We start from the raw sequence: 9,786 nt of genomic DNA, 5'->3' as shown, positions 1-9,786 counted from the left end.
AGACTAAAGGGACGGAATGTCTCATCACTCCTCATCAATTTCATCACTGGGACGCACTCCCTCTCATCCTGGCACTACACACACACAAGCATGTGGATAGAACGTACGTCTCATACCCAGACACATTCTCTCTCAGTCTTTGTCTTTCTTACTCTCACACACACGAACACACACACACATTTCTTTGCCTGAGGACACAGAGCGTCCTCCACTGTCTGTTTATGAAGTCATCTGTTTGCTGCAGACAGGCTGGAGATGAGGACATTCATAGCGTGTCATGGTTTGGCCACATATTCAACATAATTAATCTCCTGTCTAATTTGGCCCTGAGCACTCGCCACTTGTTCGTTGTCTCGCGTGACACATCATGAAACTGTTTACGCTTCACATCCAATCATCTGTATCAAAAGCAACCTTCGAAGTTCTCAGGAGATTTTTTTGTTATTTGATTATTTCAGTATACTCTGTAAGAAAAAGAGACGAAGACGAAGTTTCTTTGTGTGCGAGCTCAATCTGGACGTGTGCTTCTTTTTCATCAATGTGGACATTCTGTGTGACTCCACCCACAGAAACCTTCACTTTTCACCCTGATGGGAGCCAGGGATCAATATTGCATCAGCCAACAGATGGGTGACTGCTCCTCTTATCATTTGTTGGCTCGCCTCATCATTTCCCCCGGATAAAGTATTAGAAAACAAAGGTGGAGGGAAACGGAGACACGCGGTGACAGGGTGACAAAGGAGAGACATAAAGAGAGAGAGCGAGAGCTCCACTAGTTCGCCAGGGTTACTTCTTCGAAGGCCAGGATAGAAATGAAAGTTGTATTTTTCTTAATTAAAGTGTTCCATATTCACGAAAGAGCATGAATGTGCCTTTTGAGGGCCTTATTCCTATTTCATTTATATGTGATTTCACAGTAGTGCATTGGACTATTGGACCATCCATAATTCTTCAGGCAGAGCCGTAGCTTTACTTTTTTAATTCGTGCTCAAAAGATCACCACAATAACCGTGTTACAAGATTGAAACGTGTACAACACAAGTTAAGGGTAATCCACTTTAAATCAAGCTATAAAGCTGGAGAGTTTTTTATGAGAATGCCTCACTAACCAGGGCGGAAAATTGCTTGGCTTGTCTCCCGCGTGGATGGGGATGTCTACCCTGTGCACCGGGCTGTTTTCCTGCTTCCACCTTCCACTCGTCCCTCAGGAAATCATGGGACCTCTTCAAACATCCCAAAAAATCTCAGCTGCAGTATGTCCAACACAATAACCGAGGCATGTGAAGGTATAGGCATTGCATTGAGGACAGTTTCAGCCAATACCATTTCTCCAACAGCTCTGCAATCCTCAACGGGTCTTATTTATTTGCTCCTCAATCTTCCCACGATAGAAATACCTAACCATGTCCTCCATGGTTCGCTTGTAGATGCATACATGGCCATTTGTAAAGTATTTTGCCATCATAACTTTTGACTGTCAACAGTTCTGAATAAGAGGATATATTTGCTGTCGCTATTAAGAAAGCCGTCTGCTTTTAAAAGGGTACTCTGGAAATGTGTTATTACACCTCAAGTTTGGGGCTGTGGGTGTTAAATTCACATTGATGCACCATAGCCCGGAGTTATCCAAGTTTTTTGTCAAAATGGTCAAATTGCTGGAATCTACATTTGTCATTTTGCAACTCAACTTCTGTTTTGTTTTTTTGTATCTTCTCTGGCCCTCAACTTGACATCAGCGGGGTTGTATTTTTCCACCAAAACCTGACTATTGTTAATGTCTTTTCAGGCTGAGTAGTATTCCACCTGATTACTGAGCGGAAGTTCCTGTGTAAAAGTCAGTGCCGTGGAGACGGTTTTACTAAAGCAAATAGTTTCCTTTCAGTCAGTATAACTGTATTGAGAGATGAACGGCACCGTGGGCAAACACGCCAAACCCTGCTATTTGAAATTGACTCATATTTGAGTTTATCAGTTGCTACACAAACACGCTCTCACCACTCAACGCACTAATACGCAATCATCATTCAGGTTTCCCTCGAATCCAACAACGTCCTGTGTTTTTTAATCACTTCATCAATTTTGCAAGTTTGATGTCTTTCCTAAGGTACGGCTTTGAAGTCAGCCACACGTTTTTATTCACATCTATTCGTGAGGAGTTATTTTCATGAGATTTGTCTTTGCTTTTTTTTTCCAGTTGCAGGACAATCCTTTCGGCCTTATAGTGTGACCAGGGAGGACTGCCGCCAACGTGTTCCGCGACAGACTACGTCCGATGATGTTGAGCAATGTCCAACCAATGTAGTGTCATATATAGCGAGCGGATATGGCTGTCCGACATTAAATGTTATTTGAGAGTCGAATGGATTCGCTCAATCAGGGGTCAAGGTTTTCATCCGTGTTTGAAAGGAGCGCAGTCGTCCACTTCATCGGTTCAACCCGAGTCATTTTTCCTGTGCGAAGCAGCGAGCCTGATCCCAAATTAACCCTTGCAATCATTCACCCAGAGGGAGCTCCTCGGCCATGCAGCCCACAGGGGGTTGGTAGCTCTCCGAAACCATTTCCGTAGATGTGTCAGTGGCGCTGTCAATCATCCCTGAGAGGGTCTGAATGAGTATGTAACTCGTGACGTCCTCCCTTGAGACGTTTCCCTTTTGTGGTTCTCAGAATTGACATAGGCAACTTTTTTTTACCCGTTTCGCTCCTTGGTGTTGCTCCTTCTTTTCCAACCTTTTCTCAAAGAGGTAAAGTAGCATCACCGCCACACGCACACACATATGCTCCTAATGTATGTTGGTGAGGGAACCAAGTGAGACAGACAGGAGCAAACATCTGGAACTTTATCGGACAGTTTAGGAAGTATTATTCTGACCCATTTGTGCATGATGCGCTCAAGCTGTAGTGAATAGAAATAAACATTTGCCAAATGTAAATCATAACTCTGTTGTCATGTGTTCACTGTAATCTTGTAATATTTATTTTTTTGTTTGAGATTCTTGTAGAAAGGCAATTCAATCAGCACAAATATATGAAACATGCATGAATATAATTTGTGCAAAGTCTTTGGAGATTGGACTCCATCCAGCAATAGGACAGTCCAGGGGTAGAGATGTTTAGGTCAGACGAGGCTGTATTCCACCTTGTGGTCCGGACGCTGGTGGTGGTGGTGAGGGAAGTGGCTGCAATCCTGTGATGAGGAGCGTGACGTTGCTGCTGATCGGAGGTGGCGAGGGTGGAGGACGGACGCATCTGATATTATGACTGACAGCTGCAGAGAGGAGAAGAGTTTGTGATGGCAACAATGTGATGGGTTTACGCAAACTGTGCCAACAAATGGGCGGTTCATTTAACGTGCACGTCCCCCAATCAGCTGATTGAGTGAGGTAGAAACTTGACGAATTACCAAATGGAAAAAACTTTCGCTTAAGCTCCATTTGTTTGAAAGAGATGTTTTCTTCGCAGCTTGAAATATCTAACCAAACTTAATATTACTACACATTTGTGTCTCTTTCTCTTTTCGCCCACATCTTGCTCTGGCTTGAAACATGGCCTGAACTTTCTTTGTAGTTTCGGTGACTTTTTTCTCCCAGCCCTCATTCCTTTGCGTTTGTGTGCCGTGATATATTGGTGAGCATTTTGGGACATTTCTTTTTTTTTCCTGCGCTTTAAAAAGCTGTGGAAAGGTATCTGTAATTGGTTAGGCATACACCGGTCTATTAAAGGTCACGTAAATGAACGAAAAGAAAAATGTCGACCCAATTGTCAGCGATACCCGATGCCCCGGGACATGGGTGAACACATTCTTCAACAACCTTTTGGCAGGATAATTACACCTGGCATTTCTGATTATTTTCAGCTTCGCACTGGCCTAGTTTAGTCATTGTGTCTAATTGACTCAACGCTAGTCATTGTAAGCTTTTTTTTTTTTTACGACCGTGCTCGGGGCGAGTAGGGTCACGTCATGCTCAACGGGACGTAGATGTAGATGTATGTGGAGTAAGTAGCATAGTGGGGCAGTGCCAGATCCCTATAAATCCCCCCCTCCCTCCCCCTCCCCACTCACACAGTCATGCAGCGATACGAACAATCGGCCCACAGATACGACACGCTTTCGTTCCCACAGGCTAAGCCACTTGTTAACATGAGTCAAACAGAGAGAAGCAAAGGTGTCTGGTAGCGCTACATGGAGCCAATTAGATGGCAAGTTTTGCATATGGTTCCCCCTCTGACCACTTTTTTTCCCATCCAAACAGAGCAATGCTCTGGTGACATGAGAGAGAGAGAGAGAGATTAACTGTAAGGCTCAATGAGATGGGATGGAGGGCGAGCAAAAGACGAGGACATTATAATTCAGCTCGTTGTCATGTGAATAATTGCTCGCGTTCAACATCAACAACATCACCATTCCCTTAACAATGGGTGCCATCTCTATGGATCCTCTGTGTGTAGACTTTACTTACTGGGAAACAACAAAAAAAACTGTGCCTAACCTACTTTATTGCACAGAGCCCAAGGCCATTATTGTAGCGCGCAAATCAGCAAAGTAACTGACTGTCACTGTCAGTTTGTGTCCTGTTTTATTGTGTAGTTTCCTTCCTCATGTGTCCTTGGGTTAGCTTCACTTCCTGCCCTGTCGTGTCATCCCGTGTCCCTGATTGTTTCCTACTTTTTTCCAATCACCTGCACCCTCCCAGTGTAAAGTGCCTTTGTGAGGGGTCTGACTGAGTTTTGTTTGCTCCTGCCTTGATCCCCGGTTTGCGCCTAGGCATCTCTATTTGAAGTTTTGATTAAAGTACCTTTTGTTTGCAAATCTGCATTTGAGTTCTGCTTCCGCCACCCCATTGTGACACAGACGGACGTAGGCAGATGATCATTGTTTTGAGCGTGTACATCGGCCTGCCAGTATCGGCCCGCACAACTTGCATTGTCAAATCTCTCTTAAAAGAATGACGTTTCCTGTCCCTCGGGTATTCCTGCTTTTCTGGCAGTAGTAACCCGAAAGAACATACCTTGCATTTAGCACTTATGTTCTTTTCCAGTCATTTGCGGCGAACCTCGGCCTCCCTGCTCATGTCTTTAGTTCTTTGTCTGCCCAAACCGCTCCAAAAAACCTTTTGTCCACAGAGCACCCAGTTACTTCAGTGGCTTAACAAATACAAAGCATCCTTAATCGATCCAAAGGGGATGTTACTGAAGATGAATGAGGGCTGTGGCCGCTTTGGGCCTTTACCTTTTTACTTCACCAAGGCTTGGATGGAGGGATTAGTGACAGGTGACGCTAATCATGCGAATGAAGAATAGTCCATCCATTGTGACATGTGACCCCTGTAATAGTTGAACATGGGTGAAATTGCAGGTGTAGGAAACGGTATGCATCAAACTCTCACAGATGCAATTTAATACAATACAATTCAGCTTTGCAGCACTGCTGTGATTGACGGGGCGGTGTCCTATACACTCATAAATGCCCCTGCTGAGACATTCACTGATTCCCTAACCTCCAACACTACCGCACCCACTTCCCGCTCCCTTGAAAAGGCATCAACTCGCAACTCCCTGTATTGTTTTCGACTCGGCTGTCTGCTTAATAAGAAATGAAGTGATTACATGGAGACCTCCCGCTGCTCTCAGCAAACTGCCGCTTCCGTGACTCAGACTGGCACGGAGGCTTGGCACCAGCTCGTGCCCGGGTTCAATGCCCCCTCCGTCCACCACCCGGCACCCCATGCTGCCGTTAACATACCTCTATGTTAACCTCTCGCAGTGATTCCATCTCTAGTGAGGGAGTGCAGAAAAACTGCCGTGCTGCCAGGCTCCGACTGCTGCAGAATCGCAGGAAGGCTTTGAAAAAGGAAAAAAAAAGGAGAACAAAAAAAAAAAATTACAACCAGCCTGGCGTCAAGAACGAAAAGGGGCCAGAACTCACACAGGAGCTACTTCACCTTATTTTTCTCTCTCGGTGTTGTTGTTGGTAATTATTGATACCAACTGACTGGCAGGAGAAAAGTTTAAAAAATCTATAGTGGAAGAAGAATTCGTTTGCTCCAAAATAGAGGCAGCCAGGTTCCACTCATGTGTTGTAGGTCATCTTATTGATTGTAAGTTAACAGTAATTGAACGAGACTGCACTCTGTTGTTAAGAAGAGACATGACCTCTGGGTCTTTGGTCCGCTTACCCCACAGGTTCTGCTGGTCTATGGCCATCAGGGCTACAAAGCTTTGAGCTTATCGTCTTTATTAAATTTGAATCACCTGTATCTCTCTCTCTCTCTCTCTCTCTCTCTCTGTGTGCTCAGCTGCTTTCTTTTTGTGTCCTTATTTCCTTTTTCAAGAAGCACACATTATTTAGCATCAAACATTAAATTGCCCCCTATTTGAAGTCTTTAACCCAGCCTGAGGGCAAGCTGCGTTACCTTCATGGAAACAATGTTTCCATAGTCAGATACGCCTTGATCGTTGAAAACACTTCCAACCTGCAGTGCCTCACCTCTGCTAATTACGTGGCCGCGTGTTGTGTGCAAGCAAAGAATCTGAGAACGCAAGCGGACCCCTGAAAAGTTCACCGGATTCTTTATCCCACTTCATTTGCATACTTTTGCATCTGTAAGACACCATAACCTTCAAACGATTCCGAGCAAATGCAAAAAAAAAAAAATCTTCCATCTTCTGAAGCACTTAACCTACTTACCATCGTCTCTTGTGTTAAGCACAATCTTTTCCTCCTTTCCTCCTCAGACTTCATTTACGTACAAACAGAATTTGTGAATCCGATCGGACAGTTCGGGGTTGAGCATGAAAACCCCCACGCGAGTTCTCGCATAGTTTTCACGCACACTTTCAATCGGAGCTTAAACACAAACCGACCGGTAACGTTGGAAAAACCTGCGGACTCTGCGAACCCGCACTCTGCTTTGATGTTTAGGCGGTGAACATGTAAACGCCGTGTTGTCCTAGGGATCAAAACCTGTTTTGCTGTTTGACATGTTTTCTGCCTCAGAGGAACTCTCAAAATAGCAATTCTCTGTCATCGTGCTGCGTATCGTAAAGAGCGATGAACATGGCCGGACGATTTTGTTTTTGGGAGATCAAAACCTGTGATGTGGGACGTGTGCATGTCAGCCACAGAGGCCACTGCACTAGAGAACACGAGGGGATTAGCCGGTCTTTGTGACAGAGACAGTTTGCAATATCCATCTGCGCAACGTATTTTTTGGGGGGTAAATCTTCCCTGAGCTCGCTCCGGTCACTCCGGTCTCTTGAATTGTGGCAAAACTTTGATCAAACCCGACTGCCGCTGAGCCAAATTACCAGCTATGAGATGAAAAGGGTTTGGCTGGGTTTAACTAACTATTAGAATGCGGCATCGTTCAGATCCCAATCCCTCCGTCAAAAGTAATTCCTGCTCTCAGTCCGTCCCTGAATTTAGAAGTAGGATGACTCACCAGCTTCTTCCTGCCAACTAAAATCTGTTCACGTCAGTCAGTACACACACGGACACACACACACACACACACACAGGCAGAGGACACAGGGACAATTTCTTCCCCTTCTCTCCCTATTTGCATTCTGACCGATCGGAGCGGCACAGAATCAACTTCCCGTTCTACCTTTCAATAATGCGACACGTTATCTCAACTACATTTTACAGAGCACTTGGACAAATGATCTCCTCCGGAGTTGTAGCCTGTTTGGACAAAAAGGACAGCAGAAAATGTCTCAAAAAATCTAATTATAGTAGATCCCTCATCTGGGGATTTTGTTTTCTTACTCTCATCACAAGCATGTCTCAAAGTGTTTGCAGAGAAAGTATGGAATATGGGGAATGATGATGTGGAACAGGACAAATTATTGCATGTTGAATTGACAAGCGTAACCAATCTACAGTACTTAATCCACGTCCACGTGTTTCAAACTGAAATAATACAAAGCAACAGAGACACAAATAGCAAATATTTCCGAACGACACATTTGACTGTTAAAGAGGAACAGAAAGCTTGTATGTGACTGCTTGTGTTTGATTTACCTGAACGAGCCGAGAGTCTGAGGTTCCATGTTCATCATCTTGAACTGTTTAACAGAACACCAGCTGGCTGTGGCCTCATTGAGCCTCCCCAAGCCAGTAGATCAGTGGACAACGCTACCCATGCTATACCGTGTGGTGTCCTTTATGTCCCTACACATCAAGAACTCATGTAACAACCTTTTCCTTGACCAGAAGAAATGAATATAAAGAGGAAAAATGCATTTTTACACCATTATTAATTCATTTAGTGGGAAAGTGTGGTTGAGTGTAGTAGAATTTCTGACTTGGGGAGTTAATGTCTTCAGCAGTTTGTCGTTAACATGTTTTCAGGGACACAGAGACAAGTTTTTCATGGCCCATTGGCCTGATCTAATTTGGTTGAAGAGAACACTCTATTTCAAAACCCGTCACTGTGGCAACCAAGGTTAGCACCAAAGCATGGATCACTGAGCAGCGCCCCCGTCTTCCATATCAATTTCGAACCCAACCCTAAAAATACAACCAATTATACAGAGGAGAGGAAAGTGGGTTTTTATATGTTCTGACCTGCGAGGGACAGTGTAAAATACAGAATGTACTGGAGGGCGAGAACACCTGGGAACTCTTGACCCAACGCCACTCGTTGCACATACTTGTGATTCTCATAAGAAACCCAAATAAGAGTTTCCAGTCTATTATTCCCCATAGCATACATTTTCTTCTTTTTTTCCAGAACGCGACTATTAATTCAGAAGAGGAGCTCTTGGGGTTCGCCAAGCTCTGTCACTTCCTTCTTGCCATTGGCTTGTTCAAACTGCACACACTTCAAAAGTAAATAATTATGTCAGAAACCCCCCCCCCCCCAAGCACCAATGGATGCCCTGTCCTCTCTTCTGTCAACTGACAGCCTTCCAGGGCTGTCAACTCCACCCGCTAATCAGCCAATAACACCAACAATCGGTAACCAGGCATCCTGCCAGTTTGCAATTAATTATCGGGTCACACCGTGCCTTACCCCACGCTAATAGTTTGGTAAAAAGACAGCCCCGCGTGATGTTATGTTTAATAGTCATAAAGTTTTATTGCCTCTGAAACACAAAGAGTCAATTACGTAGGCAAGTGGAGAAGCGTGCTACGGGCCCTGCTGGGGAGAGAGGTTGATTAAGAGTGTTAAAGGCCCTACAGCTTTGAAGGGACGGATGAAGAGTAAGTAAACAGAGAGATAATTAAGGTTTCAACAAAAACAACCAGCTTTATTTTCTGTCGCTTTCTCTCAGTCCTACCATCCCTCCTTCCCGTTTGATTTCCCTCGGCTGGCTTCACCGTCCCTGTGATTGTAGAGGGCTCATCTACAGAGTCAACGCCATTAACTTCAATATGCTGTTTTTTTTTTTTTTACTTCCCAATAACGGTTTGGGGTTTACCGGATATTGTTGACTGATGGCTGCATTTGAGAAACGTCTGCTTGTGTATTTTTATTATCACTACTTACTTTTTACCATTTACTGTGGGTAAATGAATCACTGGCTATCAAGAATGTTCAGCAACATACGCTTGGACCCTTTAAATAAGGGAAGTTGTAATATAATATAATGTTTTAATATATACTCTTGGAGAGGTCAGTTTTCTTTTAATATAGTTGTTGACAGCATATCATCCAGTAGCAGATAATTACGGTTTATTTTTTAGCAAAAAAACAGTCTTTTGCGTCGCAGCCGATCAGCTAATATTTGTTCTAGAAGGTTTGATTGGTGTGGATCAGAAAAGGCAAATCAGATAAAGATCTT

At 44.1% G+C, this 9,786-nt stretch overlaps 1 long non-coding RNA gene across 2 annotated transcripts in view; it reads left to right on the top strand.

Moving 5' to 3' along the window:
* LOC144383506 (uncharacterized) overlaps positions 1-9,786 on the top strand; it is a 58,626-nt gene that overhangs the window by 31,415 nt on the left and 17,425 nt on the right. The gene's annotated exons all lie outside the window — the stretch shown is intronic.

This window comes from Gasterosteus aculeatus, chromosome 10 (assembly GCF_964276395.1).
Source record: "Gasterosteus aculeatus chromosome 10, fGasAcu3.hap1.1, whole genome shotgun sequence".
In the NCBI taxonomy this organism is placed as follows: Eukaryota; Metazoa; Chordata; class Actinopteri; order Perciformes; family Gasterosteidae; genus Gasterosteus; species Gasterosteus aculeatus.
This window is presented reverse-complemented; position numbering and strand designations above follow the sequence as displayed.